Here is a 22,307-nt window from a genome sequence, read left to right on the forward strand (position 1 = left end):
TGCATTGAGTGCATAATTATATGCAAAATAACCAAAAGCCAAACCAAAACAACAAAAACAACAATAAAGAACATCTCCCTCTCCTTTTGTCTTGGTTTGTAGCCTTTTCTTTCCTTTTTATTTAGTATTTCGTTTTCCCACAGTTACATGTATGTAAAAACACTTTTCAACATTAATTTTTAAACCTTTGAGTTCCAAATTTTCTCCGTCCTTCCCTTCCCAGCACTTTCTTTGAGTAGGCAAGCAATTCAGTATAGGCTTTATATGTGTAGTTATGCAAAACATATCCATAATATTCATGTTGTGAAAGAAATCATAGACCAAAAAAAAACCCCTCAAGAAAATAAAGTAAAAAAAAAGTGTACTTCATTCTGTATTTAGAGACCATCACTTCTTTCCCTGGGGAAGGACAGAATTTTTCATCCTAAGTCCTTCAAAAGTCTTGGATCATTGTATTGCTGAGAACAGCTAAGTCATTCACCACTGACCAATATTGCTGTTACGTTGTACACAGTGCATTTCCCTTTGCATCAACTCATGCAAGTCTCCCCAGGTTTTCCTGAGAGCATCCTGCTCTTCATTTCTTATAGTACATTAGTATTTTCTCATAATTACATACAATAGCTTGTTCAGCAGTTCCCCAATTGATGGGTATTGTTTCACCTTCTAATCCTTTACCCCCAGGAAAGAGTTCTTTCCCTTTTTTTAAATCTGTTTTGATATAAGACCTAGTAGTGGTAGTTCTAAGTCAAAGGGTATGCATGGTTTTATAACCCTTTGGGCATAGTTCCAAATTGCTCTATAGAATGATTGAATCTGTTCAGAATTCTACCAACAATCCATTAATTTTTTTCCCATGTCTGCTCCAAAATTTGTCATTTACCTTTTTCTGTCCTGTTAGCCAATCTAATGAGTAGGAGGTAGTATCTCAGAATTGTTTTAATTTGCATTTCTCCAATAGTGAGTTAGATTAATTTTTATATGGCTATAGGTGGCTTTGATTACTTTATCTGAAAACTGATCATACTTTTTTATCATTTATCAATTGTAAAATGGCACTTATTTTATTTTATTTTTTTTAGAAATTTGACTCAGGGGCGGCCAGGTAGCACAGTGAGTAAGAGCACTGGCTCCAGTGTCGGGATGACCTGGATCAAATCCGGGCTCAGATACTCAGCACCACACCCAGAAATAATAACTGGTCGTGTAACCTTGAGCAAGTTACTTAACCCCAATTGCTTTAAAAAAAAAAAAGAAATTTGACTCAGTACTCTATATGTTTGAGAAATAAGGCCTTTATTGGAGAAACTTGCTTCAAAATTCACAGTTACTATTGCTAACTGTATTTCCCTCCAGCCTATTTCTCCCAATTTATTCCATTCTCTCTTTCCTTTCACCCTGTCCCTTCTCAAAAGTATTTTTATTCTGACTAGCCCTCCCCCAATCTGCCCTCTCTTCTATCACTTCCCTCCTTCTTTTATTCCCTTCCCCTTCTACTTTCCTGTAGGGCAAGATAGATTTCCACACCCAACCAAAAGTATATGTTATTCCCTCTTTGAGCCAATTCTGAATGAGAGTAAAGTTCATTAACTCCTCTTTTTTTCCCCTCTCTGCCCCTTCAGTGTAAAAGCTTTTTCTTGCCCCTTTTATGTGAGGTAATTTACCTTATTTTATCTCTCATTTTCTCTTTCTCCCAATACATTCCTCTCTCTTTAAATTTAATTTTTAGATATCATCCCTTCATATTCAACTCACACCTATGACCTCTGTCTATATATACACCTTCTAATTACCTTAATAATGAGAAAGATCTTATAATTTGTAAATATCATCTTCCCATGTGGGAATGTAAAAAGTTTAAAATGATTAAAAGCCTTATGATTTTTCTTTCCTGTTTACCTTTTTATGCTTCTCTTGCATCTTGTATTTGAAAGCCAAATTTTTTTTCTTCTTAAATTATATTTATTTTTAGTTTTCAACATTTTCTTTTATAATATTTTGAGTTGTAAGCTTTCTCTTCCTTCCTCTGCAACTCTTCCCCAAGACAGCATGAAATCTGATATAGGCTATAGATATATGAGCATATTAAACATATTACCATATTAGTCATGTTTTAAAAGAAAAAATCAGAACAAAAGGGAAAAACCCATGAAAAATAAGAAAAAAAAAGCAACAAAAAAGACAAAATAGTATACTTTACTCTACATCCAGACTCCATAGTTCTTTTTCTGGATGTGTATAGCATTTTCCTTCATGAATCTTTTGGAGTTGTCTTAGATCATTGCTATACTCAGAAAAGCTAAGTCTAACAAATTGGGTTCTTGCACAGTGTGGCTGTTATTATGTACAGTGTTCTCCTGGTTCTGCTCACTTCACTCAGCATCAGTCCATGTAAGTCTTTCCAGATTTTTCTGGAGTCCACCTGCTCATCATTTCTTATGTACCACAACTTTTCAGCCATTCCCCAATTGACGGGTATCCCCTCAACTTCCAGTTCTTGGCAACCACAAAAATATCTGCTTTAAAAATTTTTGTACATGTGGGAACTTTTATCTTTTTTATGATCTTTTTTGGGTTACAGTCCTGGGTAGTGGTAGTGCTGGATCAAAGGGTATGCAGTTTTATATCTTTTGGGAATAGTTCCAAATTAATCTCCAGAATGGTTGAATCAGTTCACAATTCCACCAACAGTGCGGTAGTGTTCCAATTTTCCCACATCTTCTCCAACATTTATAATTTTTCTGTTTTGTCATTTAGCCAATCTTATAGGTGTGATATGGTACCTCAGAGTTGTTTTAATTTGAATTTCTCTAAATAATAGTGATTTAGAGAACTTTTTCATATGACAATCAATAGCTTTAATTTCTTCACCTGCAAACTACCTCATATCCTTTGACCATTTATCAATTAGGGAATGACTTGTATTTTCATAGATTTGATTCAGTTCTCTATATATTTTATAAATGAAGCCTTTATCAGTGACTTCAAAATTAGTTGATAACAATATGTTGAGATCACCATGGAAGCATTCAGCTTATCTCTCCAGGATGACATCCTTATCACTAATTGATGTGGCTTCATTAACACTAAGTAGTTGATATGCACCATAGGTCTTTTGGCCCGCAAATAGCCTTCAGGGCATCATAAAGGTTCTTTGGATTGTTACTCAGCATAAAACTGAATTTCATCTGCTTTCTTATTAAGTGTAATGGCAAGCACAGTAGTAGTTCACACCTTGTTTCACCTTTTGAATTAACACTTTGTTTCAGTCTGTTAAGAAACAGAACATGTGATCTCCACAACTTGTGAACCCTTGAACTCAGCAGGAACTGAGAAAAAGACTCTTATGATGGCAGAGTCAAGGAGAAAACTTGTGGTATCCCAGCACTCTGTTTGTCTGCTCTGTCTCTGTTGATTTTTGTTTGTGATACTTTGTACAGAAATCCTGGGAACTTACTGGAAGCCCTAAAAGAGGATTTTCTGGTTTTATGTGTATAGAAGCCTTGGAGGAGGGTTCTGGAGCTCCTGGTGCTTTACTAATGATTTGTGCTGATTTGGACCTCAATTTTGTGATGATTTCGACCTTGTTTGTGGGTCAGTGTTGATTTCTATGTTGATGATTTGTGTTGAGTTCTCAGACCTTGTTGGTGGGTCTCAGTTGATTTCATAGGCAGATAGTGAATTGATGATGGTGCCAGCAATGTTTATGAATATTATTGTGGCTCTATTAAGCTTTGTCTTCCTGGAAACAGGAACTGTGAAGGACTTGAGGTGGCACTGTGAACTTCAATATGGAATGGGAACTGGATGAAGAACTGGACAAGGAGCTGGACAAGAAACTGGGAGCTGCCTGACTTTGAAACCAGGTGACAGTTGGAGCTGGGACCATGGAAGAGGAACCATGGAAACTGAAAGCCAGCCTCGAGTCAAGCTGAAAGAAGACTTTACTTGGATATTGTATACTGACTGAAAAGATTGTGATTTACTTGTGACCAAGGGGTACATGGCCTGTGTATTTCCACTACCCCTTAAGAGGGCATTGAGTACTGACTAATGATTGAATAGTTACTGATGACTGAGTACTGACTGATTTGTAACTTAGTGTGCCCCATGAGTGGAGAACTTTGACTATTGTATTTTGTGACCCTCAAGGAGGCAAGTCTCTTTAAGTATGATTGAATGATTGAGTTACTAAATTATTGTACTTTGTTCAAAACTGTGTGACCACTGTGGTGAAAACTATGTGGCCATTTTCTGTGATAAGGTGTTATAAATGCTGTATTTTGATTTTCTGTGATAAGTTTTAACATTGTGAATGCTGTACCATGATTGTCTGTGAATGTTTTGCTCTGATTTCTTATTGAATAAATAGAGTGTTCACTATACTATGTAATCAGAACCTTGACAGCTGTTCACAGCAGCAGTCCTCTGTAAAGCTGCTTGTGCTTGGCTTTGCATTAAGCCAAGAATCCTGCATCTCTCTAAGCTTCACTTACACTTTATTTCTGATGAAGTTAAAGGCAGCCTTCTTAGAAATAGATGAACTATCCTGCTGGTAAACCCTGTGGAGTTCTCATTATTCATTTAGCAGCTTCTGGATTTCCCCATCATTTTCATTTCATCATCAAGCCATTCTTGATGTTTTTGAGTCCTCTGGCACAGAAGTGTAAATGTGGTGCTATACACCGAATCTCAGAAAGGTACCTACTGCTTTTCTGCTCCACTCTTGCCAACTGTGTGTTGGCTCAAATTTCCCTCCAAGTTAGCAATAAACTGTTCATGCTTGGAGAAGAGCTCTAATCTATTGATTATCTTCTGGTAGTCATCTTGCCTTGGGGCTGCTGCTTTTGCTGAATGCAGATATTTAGTTTGAAAACAGGGTAAGTCTATAATAATCCAGCAGTCCAGATCATACATCACCACAGTCACTCATTCTGTCTGTCTCTTTTCCTTACAATGACATAGTCTATTAAATGCCAGTGTTTGCTATGAGGATGAATCCAAGAAGTTTTATTGCATTTAGTTAAATGGAAGGTAGTGTTGGTGATGAGAAGGTCATGAGATGCACAGATATTAAGTACTACATGACTGTTGCTGTTCCTTTTTCTGACTGCATTCCTCTCAAGGACTCCCTGACATGTCTGGTAAAGGGTGCCTACTCTTTTATTAAAGTCACCTAGAATTATAAGCTTGTCCTCTTTCAGTACATTGATGATAATAGTCTCTAGGTCTCCAGAAAAATTTTGTTTGACCTCATCAGGGTTTGTCAGGGTGGGAGCATATGCCCTGATCATGGTGATGTAGTACTTTTCTGCAAGTGGCAATCACATTGTCATGAGCCTGTCATTTACTCTTTTTGGGAACCATATAAGCTTGTTGGCTAGCATAGTTTCGACTGTAAAATCTAAACCAGTGTCATGGCACTTCCCTTTACCAAAAAAGTATATCCAGCTCTTACTTTGGTAGCTGGCCCTCATTTGCCAGCCTTCTTTTACTCAGGGCTGTTATTTGGATGCAATACCTAATGAGTTCTCTTGTAGCAAGAGCTATTCATCTTTCAGGTCTACTGTATTTTGTCTCATATGTGCACATTCCACGTACATGAATGTAATCATCTTTGCAAAATTTTTTGTCCATTTGTGTGTATGTGTGAGTGTGTGTGTTTTGATCACAGGCATGCCAGGGTTAGATGAAGTAGATAATTTTTAGGGTACATTTTCTAGCTCCTGCCTCATTCCGGGAAGTGAGCAGTACAGTTCTTCAAAAAGGCTGCTCAGACACCCAGGGGGTTGCTAAATCCCACTGCTACTTCAGTCCAATGAGAAGATAACCCTATGGCCTAAGCCACCTGCATGCTGGATTGTGACTGTAGCTCCCAGTGTATCCATGTCTGCTGCTTTGTCACTTGATGTCCTTTGATTTGAGTATAACTTGGATTTAAGCGAGGCAAAATTCTGCAAAATTATTGACCTCTCTGACCTCTAGAGTCATTGAAGTTCAGTGGCAAGACAAAAGTCAAGATGACTGGTGATGGCTCCGGATGCAGTGGATGACCTTGGCATCTTCTTTGTCTGACTAAGCTCTAAGTGCTCCACAGTGACTGCTTCAGCTGCCTTCATGATTGTTGAAACAAATTGTTCTTATCTGCCCATTCTGCCGGGGAAAGTCTTCACATGTTTGGAGTAGACTCTCCCCTCAACTCGCCAAATGAATTTGAGACCCCTCAGTTATCCTCAGCCTGGTTTAGCCCATCTACTAAAAGGTTTACTGAGTGTGACCACTGCACATACTAAGCTTCTTGGAGCCACAGGTGGGAGTTAGGTGTATCAGGTGTAGAGCAAAGGTGGAAAGTAGCTCTCACACTTGAGGTATTAATCTTCCCTAAACATACTCTACAATTCAGGAGAATATTCTAGATATGAAAGACAGCTAGAGAAGATGTTGAGAGTTGAGAGATGGATTATGTTGTTAATGGAACAGCTTGGAGGTCAGTATTATTGGATCAATGTGCATGTGAGAGGGAGTAAGGTGTAAGAGGACTAGAAAGGTAGAAGGGGGCTAGGTTATAAAAAAAGCTTTGAACACTAAACAGAGAAAATTTTATTTGATCCTGGAGGACCTAGCTAAGAAGGAACTGTAATTTATTAAATGGACTGTGTATGTAGGAGTGTGTGTGTGTGTGTGTGTGTGTGTGTGTGTGTGTGTGTGTGTGTGTGTGTGTGTGAAGTAAATGGACCTGAGCCTTAGGAAAACCATATGGTGCCTGAATGGAAGATGGTTTGGGGTAGAAAGACTTGAGGCAGTCAGAATCACCAGTAAGCTATTGTATTGATAAAGACATGCATTAGTGTGAGAGCTGTCTTAGAGGAGAGAAGGGGGACTCTTTGAGAGATGTTACAAAGGTGAAAGTGACATGTCTTGGAAACAGATTGAATATGGGACAGAGGTGGGGATGAGATAGTGAGGGGACTAATATGACACTAAGTCTGAGGGATTGGGAAGATGGTGTTGCCCTCCACAATAATAGGGAAGGTAGGAGGAAGACAGTGGGTTTAGGGGGAAAGATAATGAGTTTTGATTTATTTTTCTCCTTCTCTTTTGTGTGTATGTGTGTGGATGTGGTGAGTTTAAGATGTCTACTAGCTATCTAGTAGAATATGTCTGAAAAGCAATCGGAGATACAAGATTGGAAGTCAGCAGAAAGGCTGAGGCAGGAGAGGTAGTTATGAGAATTCAGTGATGATGTGAAACTTTTCATGTATTTACATTGTCTCTACAATCAGCTCCTGGAAACTATTGAGCTTACACTATTTTTGTTTGCATTAGCTTTCAATAAAGATGAATTTTCTGCCTAAGGAAGTCAGTTGTTAGATGGACTTCTCCTAAGAGTCAATTCTTAGCCATTGGAACAAAGTGTCACCACAACCTTTATAAGCACTCCTTCTATAAATAATCTGCCTGCCTGAAAAATGTTTTTGGGGTTGTTCTCAGTGGCCTTTGCAAACTCTTCTCATATGATCTTCATTCTGAGGATTCTGACAAGGGCAGATTACTTTGTCAAGGAGCTAGAAGTACTTGGCACCTCCTTCAGTCCTGTGATTGATGTAGAATAGTTCAACAAGACTTCAAGCAATTCAAGAAATTGCCTTTTGCTTCACAGGAGAGATGTGCGTTTGTTTTATTTTATTTTTTTCTTACAACAGTGTCTGCAGATAAACAGGAAGCCTAAGAAAGGGGAAATTAATTTAAAATAGATCTTAGAGGTCAAACCTGAAAACAAATCCTTTCAAATGCAAATCACTTAGCCTATCTCCACAACCAGTTAGTGAATCACTTGTTATTTAAGGTTGTTTAGAAGAATGCCAAGAATGAAACGTCTTAATGTTCTTATTCAAGAAGAAGTGCAGGGCACTGAAAGTCCAATCATCAGAAAGTCCCCATGACAGCACCATCAGGATAAATGTCATTAAGGGTCTAATCAGAATTGACAGGCACTTAGTTGGAAATGAACGAAAGGAAAATACTGAAATGTCATCTCCTGCCTCAAACTGTGCACAGACAAGGTACCAAGAGACCACAAGAGCACTTTGTTTCTTCCATCTCCTGGTGGGCACAGCCTCAGTGTGTCTCCTGAGATAAGATTGGTAGGGGCCAGGGCAGGCATTTTCCATCTGTCTGAAAAGAATTCCCCTGTGCAGGGAAATCTACCAAATCCTGCTGTTGCCTCACAGGCATCTTCCTCAGGTAGGAAGATGTTGAACTGTCCCAGTGCCTCAAACTTTCCTTCTCCTGATGGTGTAGTGTGTTCCTAAGGGAAGGCTTCAAGGACCAGACTGGAAGTCTTTCAACTACCTTAAAGGAATGCACAAATTAATCTCCACCTCCTGATGCTAGCCCCATTTCACAACTGGACTGTTGAGAGCCTCCCAGTCTTTGTGATGCAAAAAGGAGCAATCTACACTTTAGGTATTTTAGAGAGAAGTGGAAGAGGAAAGATGGGAATAGTACCTCTTTCACTTGGTGGGTAATCTCAACTTCAATCTCTATCTGTGCCTTTTTCCTGCCTAATCTCTAGGCCTGGGGGAAGAAAATTTGTGAATTAGGACCTACCATCTGAATATCTGACTATTAATAGGGGAGAGAGTGATACCCTCCATTCAATGATGAAAATTCTCACATCTGGTCAAACCCTTCACATTCTTGTTGAAGTTTCAGTCATGTCTAACTCTTCATGACCCCATTTGGAGTTTTCTTGGCAAAAATACTGGGAGTGGTTTGCCATTTTCTTCTCCAGGTCGTTTTACAGATGAAGAAACTGAAGTAAACAGGTTTAAAGGTCACATAGCTAGTAAATGTCTGAAGCCAGATTTGACTCAGGTCTTTCTGACTGTAGGTCCACCACCCTACACCACCTAGCTGCCCAAACTCCCGTAGATAATCATCTAAAGCCCATTCCCTGATCATACCCCATCTGATACCCCATTACTATCCCTCAACCCTTTCACCCCAAAGTTTCTACCGACCAGCCCTTCCAATTTGTCCTCTGGAATGCCTGTTTCATAGGTAATAAACTTCTCCAGGTCTTAAATCTTTTCCTCTCCTACTCCTTCCATCAACTAGCTATTACTTAAACCTTTCTTTCCCCCAAATGACACAGCCTTACTGACCACGCTTTCAAGTACTGGCTCCACCTTCACTCATTTTCCTTAGCTTGCTGATTAAGATGAGAAAGTTGGAATATTCCTTGCTCCCCATTGCCACTTCCAGGTTTTCCCTCTACCTCTGTCACTTAGTAGCTCATCTTCCTTTAAAGTTCAGGCTAATCATATCTACTTCCCAATCAAAATCATGATAGTTATTATCTACACATCTATAAGTCACTCACACACACACACACACACACACACATATATATATATATATATATTTTTTTTTTTTTTTGCCTTTTGGAGGGCAGTTGGGGTTAAGTAACTTGCCCAAGGTTACACGGCTAGTTTTTTTTTTTCGTGTGGGTGTTAAGTATCTGAGGCTGGAACTGAATGCGGGTCCTCCCTGACTCCGGGGCCAGCACTTTACTCACTGAGACACCTAGCCACCCCCAACTCAGATCTATTCTTAATGAATTTGATACCTGGCTAACAATTTTTCTCCCCTCAATTCTGATTCTCATATTAGGGGACTTCAATATATATATAAACTCTCCGTGAAACACAACAACTGCTTAGTTATTCAACGTACTCACTTTCTATGACCTTCTCCTTTATCTCCCCTTAACCACACACACAATGATGGTCATAGCCTTGATTTTTAAAACACCCATAAAAACACTTCTATGTTCCAGATTTCTGAAATCCCCCCATAACCATAATCTTTTGACTTTTCATATCTACCTCTGTCTTCCCTTACACAATTGTACTCTTCATCCATATTGTTACCTCTGATCCATTGACCGCTCAATTCTCTTCCAGGATATCTACCTTATACTAACCACTCTCTCCTCTTTTCCCTGTTGTAATCTCTCAGTGAACTAATTCTACTCTATACTTTCCTGTCTTGAATCCCTGGCCCTCTTTCTCATATTTCTGCCACTGCTGCCACTGTAGTGCAGGACTTCTTAAGCTTTATCCACTCACAACCTCTTTTCAACTGGGGAATTTTTACATGACCCCAGATATTTAGTTTTAAAATAGGTACACAAATCAAACATTTGCTAATAATAAATCACAAAGACATTTATTTTAAAGCAATTCTTTTGTATACATATAATGTTAACTTTTATTAAAGACAAAAGCAAATTTGCATACTAATATGATGGATGTTCTTGTTGATGTTTATATAAAGAATTAAATTATGAAGGAACATTTGAAACTGCAGGATATAGAGCATCTTAAAAGCTTTTCAGAGCTGAAAGATATTTTGATTTTATAACCATCATTGTTGAGAATGCCGCTTTGCATAAGTACATAATACAAAATGGTAGAAGTATGTTTAATGCCATTTCAGAAATTGTTGGAAATTCTGCCCTAATCCCAATCCAAAATTCATTTAATGATTTCGTATGTACAGTAAAATGGCTATAATTCATAATATACGATAGTCTTGAATGTGAACTGAGGTGTTCCTGGTAGTGCTTGTTGGTGTTGTGTGGTGTGAAGGCAAACAGTGCAAATGCACATGTTTAGAACCAAGACTGCAGTAAAGTTGTGAGATGCACCTTGGGCAAGTGCTGCCAGAAAAACCTCAGATTTGATTTTTGCATTTGATTTTGAATTAATTTTTGGTCATTGCATATTCAGAAACATCTATTGCCAAATTTTTTGCAACCCCCACATGAGCCCATTGGGTCATGACCCACAGTTTAAGAAGCACTGTTTAATTGTAGGCCATCATCAGCTCATGCTTGGACTTCTGTAATGACATTCTAGTGCTTCTGTCTGCCTCAAGTCTTTACCCACTCTTATCTATTTTCTATCCCACCACTAAAATGATTTTCATAAAATCATGTTACCTCCTCTTCTCAATAAATTCCAATAGCTTTCTCTTGCCCCAGGACCAATATAAAATCTTCTCTTTGGTATTCAAGGCCTTCAACACTTAGCTCCCTCCTAACTTTCCAGTCTTATACCTTATTCCCCACTATGTACTCTGATACAGTGATACTGGCCTCCTACATGTTCCACAGCCAATACTCCATTTCTGGGTTCTGGGGTTTTCTATGGATGTCCCCCATGCCTGGAATGCTTTCCCTCATCCACTTTGCGTACTGAACTTTTAAACTTCCTTTAAGTCTTAACTAAATCCCTTCTTTTATTGGAAGCTTTTCCTTGCACCTCTAATTACAGTGCCTTTCCTCTGTTAACTAATTTCTATTTATCCTATATGTACTCTGCACAATCCCCCCCCCCCACCTGCCATGTAAGTTTCTTGAGGTTAAGGACTGCCTTTTGTCTCTTTTTTATATCTTCAGAGCTTAGTACAGTGTGAGGCATACAGTAGGAAAATTTAATAAATGTTTTTAATTGATTGGTTACAAGATGTCAAATTTCCTAGATAGTCCCAAATGGAACTTTCTCCTGAATATAAATAGAGTGTATTACAATCTGCTCATCTTGCCTTATTTGGACCTCCCAAGCACATATTGCCTTATTCAAATTAGGGAACAAAATTAGGCATCACATATGTTAGAGACTATCACAGACAGAAGAGACATTAGAGACCATTAAATTCAACCCTCCTTTTTATTCAGAGGATGAAACAGAGGTTTAACACTTAATTTAGAGTCAGCTACATGGTGCCATAGATAGAGGGCTTGTTCTAGAGTCATGAAAATCGGAGTTTAAATACTGACTCCCATATTAAATAGTTATATGACCCTGGACAGCTATTTTAAATTTTGTCTTCCTCAGTTTTCTCATCTGTAAAATGGGAGCATGATAAAAAAAACTTGTATGGTTGTAAAAATAATATGTTGCAAAGATTTTATTTGTAAAGTTCTTTGCAAACCTTAAATTAATATATAAAAACTATGTAGCCCATTTACCCAAGACCATGGAAATAAGAAGCAGCAGAGATAGAAATAGAACTCAGATCTTCTTTTTTCTTTGCCCATTCTACTTTATTTACCTAACACAGTCATTTTTTTTACTTTGTTCAGTTTTTGGTTTTTTATCTATAGGAAACTTCAGAAAGTTAAATGAGGTCAATGAAGGAAATTAAAATGTATAGGACAAACTGACTTACTGATATATCTTCATTATAAAAAATGTACTGTAATTTATAGTTGTTATTAATGGAAATATGCAAAGATTCAATATAAACATTGAGTTAAAATTCATATTTTCCTACACAAATATATCATGAAAGATTTTTGGAGTACATAAAAATAAATTTTATTTTCATACAAATTTGAAGAGGACCAAACCCTCAAATTCAACCCCTTTATCAAAGTTTCACAGTGGGTATTCTTCAGGTACAGGTCTTCCACCTGGATCTTCTGGACCCCATGGTCAGCCTTCTATGCATTATTCTTTGTTTTTTCATTTTTCAAATGCTTTATTAACTTCTGATTTACATCATTCATTTCTGCCAGATTTTGAGTTACAAATTTTCTCCCCATTTTTTCCCTACCCACCACCCCAAAATAGCAGTCCCACAGGCTATCCCCTCCTCCAATCTGCTCTCTCCCATATTTTCTCCCATACCCCTTTCGACTTTTTCAGTAGGGCATGGTGGACCTCTATGCCCCAGTGCCTGTATATCTTGTTTCCCAATTACATGTAAAAGAGTATTAATAATAATAATAATTATATATATATATATATAAACATTTAATTTTAAAACTTTGAATTCCACATTCATTCCCTTCCTCCCTTGTCACCCACCCTTACTGGGAAGATAAGCATTTCAGTATAGGTTGTACATGTGTAGCTATTGCAAAACAACAACATAGTAGATATATTGTAAAAGACTAACTATATTTCCATCCCTCCTATCCCACCTCCTACTTGTTCTATTCTCTACTTTGATTCTGTCCCTCTTTAAAAGCGGGTGCTTCCAACTTCCCTCTCCCCACCAAAGACTGCCCTCCTTTCCATAATCCCCCCCTCATTCCCTTTCCCCCTACTCTCTTGTATGGTGAGATACCCTATTTAGTGTGTATTTCATTCCCTCCCCAAGCCAAATTCAATGAGAATAAGGTTGACCCATTCCCTTTTGCCTTCCTATTCTTCCCCTCCATTGTAACCATTTTCCCTTGCCTCTTCTATATGAGATAGTTTACTCTATTCTGTCTCTCCCAATCTCCTCTCATTATATTCCTCTCTCACCTCTTAATTTCACCTTTTAAGTATCATCCCTTCCTATTAAATTGGTCCTGTGCCCTCTTTCCATGTATACGTATAAACATATACACACATTCACATATGTATTCATATGCCCATATACCCTCATACACACACACATTTCTATTCCTTCAACTCTTTTCATACTAAGAAAAGTTTCATCAGTTACAATTATCATTTTTCCATGTAGGAATGTTAATAGTTCAAGTTTGATAAGTTCCTTATGATTTCTTTTCCCTGTTTAGCTTCTCATGCTTCTTTTGCTTCTTGTATCTGAATGTCAAATTTTCTATTCAATTCTGGTTTTTTCATCAAGAATGCTTGAAAGTCCTCTATTCCACTGAATGACCATATTTTCCCCTGAAACATGATACTTAGTTTTGCTGGCTAGGTGATTCTTGGCTTTAATCCCAGCTCCTTTGACCTCTGGAATATCATATTCCAAGCCCTTTGATCCCTCAGTGTAGAAGCTGCCAGATTCTGTGTTATCCTGATTGTGTTTCCACAATATTCAAATTGTTTCTTCCTGGCTGCTTGTAATATTCTCTCCTTAATCTGGGAATTCTGGAACTTGGCTATAATATTCCTAGGAGTTTTCTTTTTTGGGATCTTTTTCAGGAGGTGATTGGTGGACTCTTTCAACCTCTATTTTGCCCTCTTCTTCTAAAACATCAGGGAAGTTTTCCTTGAGAACTTCCTGGGGGATAATTTTTAGGTTCTTACTTTGATCATGGCTTTCAGGTAGTCCAATAATTTTTAAATTATCTCTCCTGGATCTATTTTCCAGGTCAGTGGTTTTTCCAATGAGATATTTCACATTGCCTTCTAATTTTTCATTTGTTTGGATCTGTTTAACAACATCTTGATTTCTCATAAAGTCATTAGCTTCCATTTGCTCCAATCTAATTCTGAAGGAATTATTCTCCTCAGTGAGCTTTTCAGATTCTTTTCCATCTGGCAAATTCGACTTTTTAAGGCATTCTTCTCCTCATTGCCTTTTTGAGCCTCCTTTGCCATTTGAGTTAGTCCATTTTTTAAGGCGGTACTTTCCTCAGTCAGGCTGTTGATTCTCATTTTGTAATTTTCTTGCATCGTTCTCATTTCTCTTCCCAATTTTTCCTCCACTTCTCTTATCTGATTCTTAAGGTCCTATGTGGCCTGTAACCGGCTTGTATTTTCCTTTGAAGCTTTTGGTGCAGGAGTTCTGATTTCACTGTCTTCCTCCTGTTTCATGCTTTGCTCCTTTTTGTCACCAAAATATGAGTCTAATGTTGGAATCTTCTGTTTGTTTTGCTTCCTTTGTCTGGTCCTGTTGCCCCTCAGTCACTTGACCCCTGGACTTTTTGCCGCAGTAGGACTCTGCCACCAGAGAGGGGAGCTTTCTTCCCAGACACTGGGGTTTTCTCAGCTGCCAGAGGTATTAGTTGGGTGCCCTCTTGGAAGCCTGTACACACTCTGGCAAGCTGGTCACACACCCCAGTACTTCCTCCCTGGACTGCAATCCATATCCAAGCAGGTTAAAGCCAGAGCAATTACCCCTCAGACTGGTCGCTTGGTTCCCCTACACTCTGCCGGCCAGGAGCTGAAGCTGCCACATAGTGCTGGCTGGCTCTGCCTCGCATCTCAGCGGCTACTCACCCAGGGAGCAAAAGCTGACACACTCCCACTTATTGGGTCCCAAAGTCCAGACTGCGCTGACCTCTCACTTTGTTCTTCAAATCTCTGTATTGGTAGTTCTGGAGATGCCCACAGCTGCTGGTGATCTGGAGTCCCTCTGGCCAGAGGCTGGTCAGGCCTGCCCTGGGGCTAAAAGGTCCAGCTCATGTGGGCCTGGGCTTGGCAAACAGAGTGCTGCACTGTCTAATTCCTGCTGGCCTGCCGGGCTGTCCTCAGTGGGAAATTAGCTTCTCTGTGTTATTTTGTGGGTTCTGCAGCTCCAAAGTTTGTTCAGTGTCCCCTTTTTACATTGATTGAGGAAGGTGGAAGCTGGAGCCACATGGAGGTCCTGCTTCTAGTTCCTCTATGTATTATTCTTTTCTGACTCTCCCATTACTGGTTATATTCATAGATTTTATATTAACCTAATAATTATTTTATGAACTTGTTTAGACTGTAATATTATTATTAATTAAATCAAGTGTTATTTTCATAACTAATAATAGTTCACATTTATTTAACGTTCTGTAGTTAAAAAGTACTTTCCTTACAACAATCTTCTTATTTGGAAGTAATAGGAGTCACTTTTACCAAATTGAAAACAAAGGAATGATTTATGGTAGTGGTAGCAAAAACTTTTTACATGCTATATAGATAATTCTATTACTTTTCTTTCTATATTCAGTGTTTGCTATCTCTGTCCTTAGCAATTGTGCTTATAGTTAAAAGTCTAAATATTGGTTCAGTCAGCCAGAGATGGAGATGCTTCTGGAAGAACCATCATGATGGCTGCCCAAGGAGAACCCCAAGTGCAGTTCAAACTTGTGTTAGTTGGAGATGGAGGTACTGCAAAAACCACATTTGTAAAATGTCACTTTACTGTTGAATTTGAGAAGAAGTATGTAGCCATGCTGGATGTTGAGGTCCATCCTCTCGTGTTCCATACTAACAGAGATCCTATTAAATTTAACGTATGGGATACGCTGGCCAAAAGAAATTTGATGGTCTGAGAGATGGTTATTACATCCAAGCTCAGTGTGCCATTATAATGTTTGATGTAACATCAAGAGTTACTTACAAGAATGTACCTAACTGGCATAGAGATCTGGTATAAGTATGTGAAAATATCCTATGGTGTTGTGTGGCAACAAAGTGGATATTAAGGACAGAAAAGTCAAGGTGAAATCAGTTGTCTTCCACAGGAAGAAGAATCTCCAGTACTATGACATCTCAGCCAAAAGTAATTACAACTTTGAGAAGTCATTCCTTTGGCTTGCTAGAATACTTATTGTATACCCTAATTTGGAGTTTGTTGCCATGCCTGCTCTTATACCTCCAGAGGTTGTCATGGACCCCGCACTGGCAGCACAGTATGAGCAGGACTTACAGATTGCTCAGACAACTGCGCTCCCTGATGAAGATGATGACCTGTAAGGGAATGAAGCTAGAGCCCAGCATCAGAGGTCTAGTTTTATAGGCAACTGTCCTGTGATGTCAGTGCTGTAGTGTGCTTGCCACTTTATTATACAGCTGAGGAGAACATGTGCTTAATCTTTGGGATGCTGAAGGAAATGAATGGGCTTTGGAGTGAAGGCAGCAGTTTAAAAAAATATAATTCATATTTTGGACCTGCATATTTAGCTGTTTTGGACCGTGATTATGTCCCCTTGAGTTTCAAATATAAGACTGCTGCAGTCCCATCACAATATTCAGTGGTGAATCTTGTTTGTTACTGTCATTCTCATTCCCTTTTCATTGAGGTCATAATAAAGTTGTATTTCAAATATCTAAAAAAAAGTCTAAATATTCATCATAAAGATACACATTTGTGACAAAGAACTGGAAACTGAAGGGGTGCCCATTAGTTAGGGAATGTATGAACAAATGGCAGTATATGAATTTAGTGGAATAACCTTGTGCTATAAGAAATGAGGAAGGGGATGGTTTCAGAGAAACTTCGGAAGACTTGCATGAATTGATGCAGAGGGAAGTATGCAAAACTGGGAGAAGAATTTCTTTTTTTTTTTTTTTAACGGGGGCTCCTTTTATAATACAATGATCTGCAAAAGTCCTTGAGTTATTAACTCTCTCAGTTTAGCAGGCATTTGGGTACTGTTCATCATTTCTTTTTTTTTTTTCAAATACTTTATTAACTTCTGATTTACACCATTCATTTCCGCCAGATTTTGAGTTACAAATTTTCTCCTCATTTTTCCCCTACCCACTGCCCAAAAATAGCAGTCCCACAGGATATCCCCTCCTCTAATCTGCTCTCTCCCATATTTTCTCCCATACCCCTTTCAACTTTTCCAGTGGATCTCTATGCCCCAATGCCTGTATATCTTATTTCCCAATTAAATGCAAAATAGTATTAATAATAATTATATATATGTATATATATTTGAGTATTTGATTTTAAAACTTTGAATTCCAGATTCTTTCCCTTCCTCCCTTGTCACCCACCCTTACTGGGAAGATAAGCACTTCAGTATAGGTTGTACATGTATAGCTAATGCAAAATAACATAGTAGATATATTGTAAAAGACTGACTATATTTCCCTCCCTCCTATCCCACCTCCACTTGTTCTATTCTCTAGTTTGATCCCATCCCTTTTCAAAAGTGGGTGCTTCCAACTTCCCTTCCCCCTAGCCTGCCCTCCCTTCCATCCCCTTTCATCCCCTCCCCCCCCTACTCTCCTGTATGGTGAGATACCCTATTTAGTGTGTACTTCATTCCATCCTCTAGCCAAATTCAATGGGAATAAGGTCGATCCATTCCCTTTTGCCTTCCTATTCTTCCCCTCCATTGTAACCATTTTCCCTTGTCTCTTCTATATGCGATAGTTTACACCATTCTGTCTCTCCCCATCTCCTCTCATTATATTCCTCTCTGGGAGAAGAACTTCTATAATAATGCCAATTATACAAACAATTGTGAAAGGCTTAAGAATGCTTATCAATATAATGATCAAACATAATTGCAGAGGACCCATGATGAAACATGTTACCTACCTCCTGAGAGTTAATGAATGCAGAATATCAATTGAAACTTTTATTTTGAATTGTGCAGTTAGTTTTTCTTGAGTGTGCATATTTATTACCAGCACTTCCCTTCCCTTCCTTTCTCCCTTCCTTTCTTCTGTCATATATCCTCTCCTCTCCTCTCCTTTTCTTTTCTTTTTTGTACATATTTGACTATTCAGCAAATGTTTTCCACCAATACTCATATATCTGCTTCTACATTTTTCACCCCTTATAATTCAGAATCTTCAGAAAATCCTTACTCATTTCTTTTAGCTTATTGACATTTATTCTGTAAATTTTGTATTTTGTCACATAAATTTGTCATTCAAATCTATCAGAATGATTCTTTGTTGTGCACAACTTGTTTGTGTCTTGTTCAACAAAATCAACTATTCTCTGTCAATGAATAAAGCCAGCTGCTTCATTACTTTGATTTTCTTTGTAGTTGAATTCATTTAATTCTATAATTCTATCAATTAATCAAATCAAAAACATTTAGTATTAGCATGGAAAGTATTGTATTAGGTATATTGGCTTAACTTGGGATTTAATCACAGTATCCTCTGCCAGAGTCACCAAAAATATGCTGCCCCCTTTCTTTCTAATTCTACATTGTTAATTATTATTATGGTATGGTGATTTTACAGTGTCCTTCTTAGCTAGTAAAATTCAAAATAATTTTCACTTTTGTACTGGACGTGTAATTTTTTTTGTCTATTTGTACTTCTGTGTAGTGCTTACTGGTACATGGCTGGTCATTTCTTAGTTTATCTTTGATTCATACTAGTCTGAAGATTCTACAAAGGGGTTGATAATTTATTTAATGTTTCTTTATGTATATGCCAAATTTGCATTCATTAATGCATAAGAATTTAGGATATGGGGACTTTTCAAGATGTTAGTAATGTGTTAAATTGAGGATTTTCCTAAGGTCTTGAAGTGAGTAGGTGCTCAACATAACCCCATGATGCTTCCCCCAGAATTTCTGCATGAAGTAAGCAAATAAAACAATTTATTAATCACCCAATACCTGCTAGGAACTACGTTAAGTACTGGGGATACAAATAAAAGCAAAGCTAGGCCCTGCCCTTAAGGAGTTTAAAATCTGATGAGAGAAGACAACACACAAAAGTAATATGAAAAGCAGAAGTGGGGGTAATATTGAATTGAAAATGATATTGATTCTGTTACATTTGCTGTATTCCACTTCTTTAGTGGGCTGAATGTGTCATATGGAATTCTACCATAGTAGTAAACTAATATATTCCACAAAAGCATAGCATCATTGGATCTTGGGCAGGCAAAGTATTTTGCTTATATGTTGTGATTTGAGGAATTACAAAAGCCTTTTCTGTCCCCAAATATTTCCCTCACTGACTTACCAAGATGAATAAAGTTCTCACCATTGGGATCATTACTTTAAATTAAGGTTATCCTCCAGAAAATTCAGGGTAAAATGGAAATATATTACCTGAGTAATAATTAATTCACCCATTAGCACCCATTATCACATTGACATATTGATAAACTGAAAATGAAATACATAGACTGCCAATTGTAGAGCTAGAAAGCTCAAAAGTGTGACATACCAGGCCTGGAGAATATAGTAAGAGGGGTTAGCATAGGAATATAAGGAGATAGGAAACACTAGAAGAAGGAGAGTGCTACTAAAGATCACCTTATTTTTTATGTTCCATTGTATTTTTTGATTTTTATTGTAAGTTCCAAATTAATGCAAGCAATATGAAAATCAACTTTTGCTCACTTCAGTTCTACCAAAACTACAAGCTGGTTTCAATATAACCCTGTAGACTTTCAGCTTCTGCATACAGTCATACTTTGTAAATTATTTTGCTTTAGGAAATGTTTTTAATCCTTCATTGTCTTCATAGAACCAGTTTTCATACTTTCAACATATTTATTAAATATTGTCCTCAAAGCCCTGCTTGCGAGTTGATGTGGGTGACAAAGAGTAAACATAGCAAACAAGATGGCTTTGACTTTGACATTCTGCATATGTGGCTGATGATCATTTAGATGGTTCAATTGACTATATAGATCTCTTCAATATTACCGGATAATGGTGAAGCTGAAGTGCCCACCAGAAATTATACAGTAGAGCCCCCTTAAACCTGCTAGAGGGAACCCCTACTGGGTTCCTTGGAAACCACCTAATAGGCTCCAATAGTAACCTGTGTTGCTAAAACATGCCACAGATTCTCACGGATTCAGGTCTGTTTATGTTTGTATCCAAGGCTTTGCTAAGGAACTATGGCTTTGCTTCGCTTCAGTAGAAATAATACCAAGGCTTTGTTTCAATAGGAATAATACTGAGAATGCTCTGCTTCAGTGGGAATAATACTGAGAAAGCTTCACCTCAATGGAAACAATGCTAACCCCTTAGAAACATATTTTGTTGCCAGCAATCACATTGTCTATAAAATTATGTCTAACAGAAAGCTCGCTGCTGTCTTTTGGTCTGAGAGGCAGTCCCGGCTGGTTAATAAACACTCCTATCAAATCATAATTGGCCTAGCTGTCCTGTTATATCTTGGTGTCCATTACAAAGCTACTTGTCATTTGGGATAAATTGTAGGTTTCTAAAGATCTGAAGAAAATTAAATGGTAAATGTAACTTAAACTAACAGCATATAAGACTGTTGGCTCAGAAACCTTTGAGTATTTTTCAGGCAAGAAGAACAATGTTCAGAGTTACCCAACAAAATAATGCTAAAATTGCCTACAATATTGGTAAATGATTACTTTTTTATATGTTAGCATAGGATATTAAAAAACAAAAACACCTTCATTCAATTGAAAGTAAGATGGTCTTTGAGCAGTTGACATTTTACTATAGTATTTTTACCTGAAGAAGCACATTTTCCAATCAAGTCAGTGAACAAGCATTTATTATCTACTATGTTCCAAATATTGTGTTAAGCACTAGAAATACAAAGAAAGGCAAAAGCCAGTCTCTGCCCAAAAGCTCAGAATCTAATGAAGACACAACATGAAACAACTATTTGCAAACAAGATATATACAGGATAAGTATGAGAAAGTAAACTAAGGAAAGTCACTAGTGTTAAGGAGGATCAGGGAATGTATATTATAGAAGATGGGCTTTTACCTGGGCCTTGAACAAAGCCAGGGAGTTCAGTCAGCAGAGAATAATGGGTGTGGGGTGGGGCAGGATTCCAGGCATAGGGGGAAAGAGTCAGTAAAAAATACATAGAATTGGGAGATGAAGGATCTTTTGAGAGGGATAGCATGGTGGTCAGTGTTACTATGTTGTAAAGTAGATATAGGGGAGTAAGATGTCAAAGACCAGAAAGAAAGAACAGGGCCAGATTTTAAAATTATTTGAAGTTACCGAGTTGATCTATAATTGTCTTGTGCTGCCATTCCAATACTTTAACCTCATTTTCACAAGAAGGCCCTCACTGCAAGGTAATAAACTGAGGATATACAATGCAGATGGACAATAAGCTTAGTCCAGAGTTGAACAGGAGAGGCTAGCAGGCTAGATTGTTTTGGAAAAAGAGTGCAAAGGTCTTTTGCTGACTCAAGTTTCCCAGGTAAGTGAAGGTTTACTTTTTCAATGATGACACTGCACAGGTATTGCTATATGGCACTTATGTAAGGACAGCCACTCCCTCCAAAGAATTAAAAATGAATATCATACAGAGGAAAATGGAAAGGTTCATGGTGAGTGTGGGTAATGTACAACCAGCAGGAAACCCTGAAGAAAAGAAGTAGTTTGTCCTGAAGGAATTGTTTGATGAGAAGAGAAAATGAGTTGGTCACGTTTCAAGAGCAAGAGATGAAAGTTATACAGAGTACTCCATTGGTACCTTTACAGTGTCCAGAAAAAAGTAAGGAAGACCTCTGGAAAGTTAGACTTCATTGGATGAGCTTTTGGCAGAACATGCACAAGAGACACACATAAAATAGATAGGCAAGGATGGATTGAAATCCCTGTTACTCAAGGAAATTCTCAAGTTGATAAGATGAGAGATCCATTTGGATATTAGGTATATCTATATCTATATTCCCTAATATATGTGTGTATATATAATTCATGTACATATAGGTGGTATGTCCTTCTGGGAATCCTCCCCCCCAACCCAGACAATATGAATTTCCAACAAATTCTCTGACTTTTTTTTACCTTTTAATTAATTCAGTAAAATGTCAAAAAGTTAGTACTTCTTATAGCCTTTCATTGAAAAGACTTCCTAACTTCAGATATAAATATGCATGTGCATATAAATGTACACACATATTT

At 37.8% G+C, this 22,307-nt stretch overlaps 1 protein-coding gene and 1 pseudogene across 1 annotated transcript in view; both read left to right on the forward strand.

Annotated features, from left to right (window-relative positions):
• The window catches only part of CNBD1 (cyclic nucleotide binding domain containing 1), a 492,475-nt gene that overhangs the window by 464,367 nt on the left and 5,801 nt on the right, over nt 1–22,307 (forward strand). The window lies entirely within an intron of this gene.
• LOC138173465 (GTP-binding nuclear protein Ran pseudogene) lies at nt 15,742–16,776 on the forward strand (annotated as a pseudogene).

This window comes from Petaurus breviceps, unplaced genomic scaffold (genome assembly GCF_028583685.1).
Source record: "Petaurus breviceps papuanus isolate PSGF00001 unplaced genomic scaffold, PetGlider_PUasm1.0 582, whole genome shotgun sequence".
NCBI lineage: Eukaryota > Metazoa > Chordata > Mammalia > Diprotodontia > Petauridae > Petaurus > Petaurus breviceps.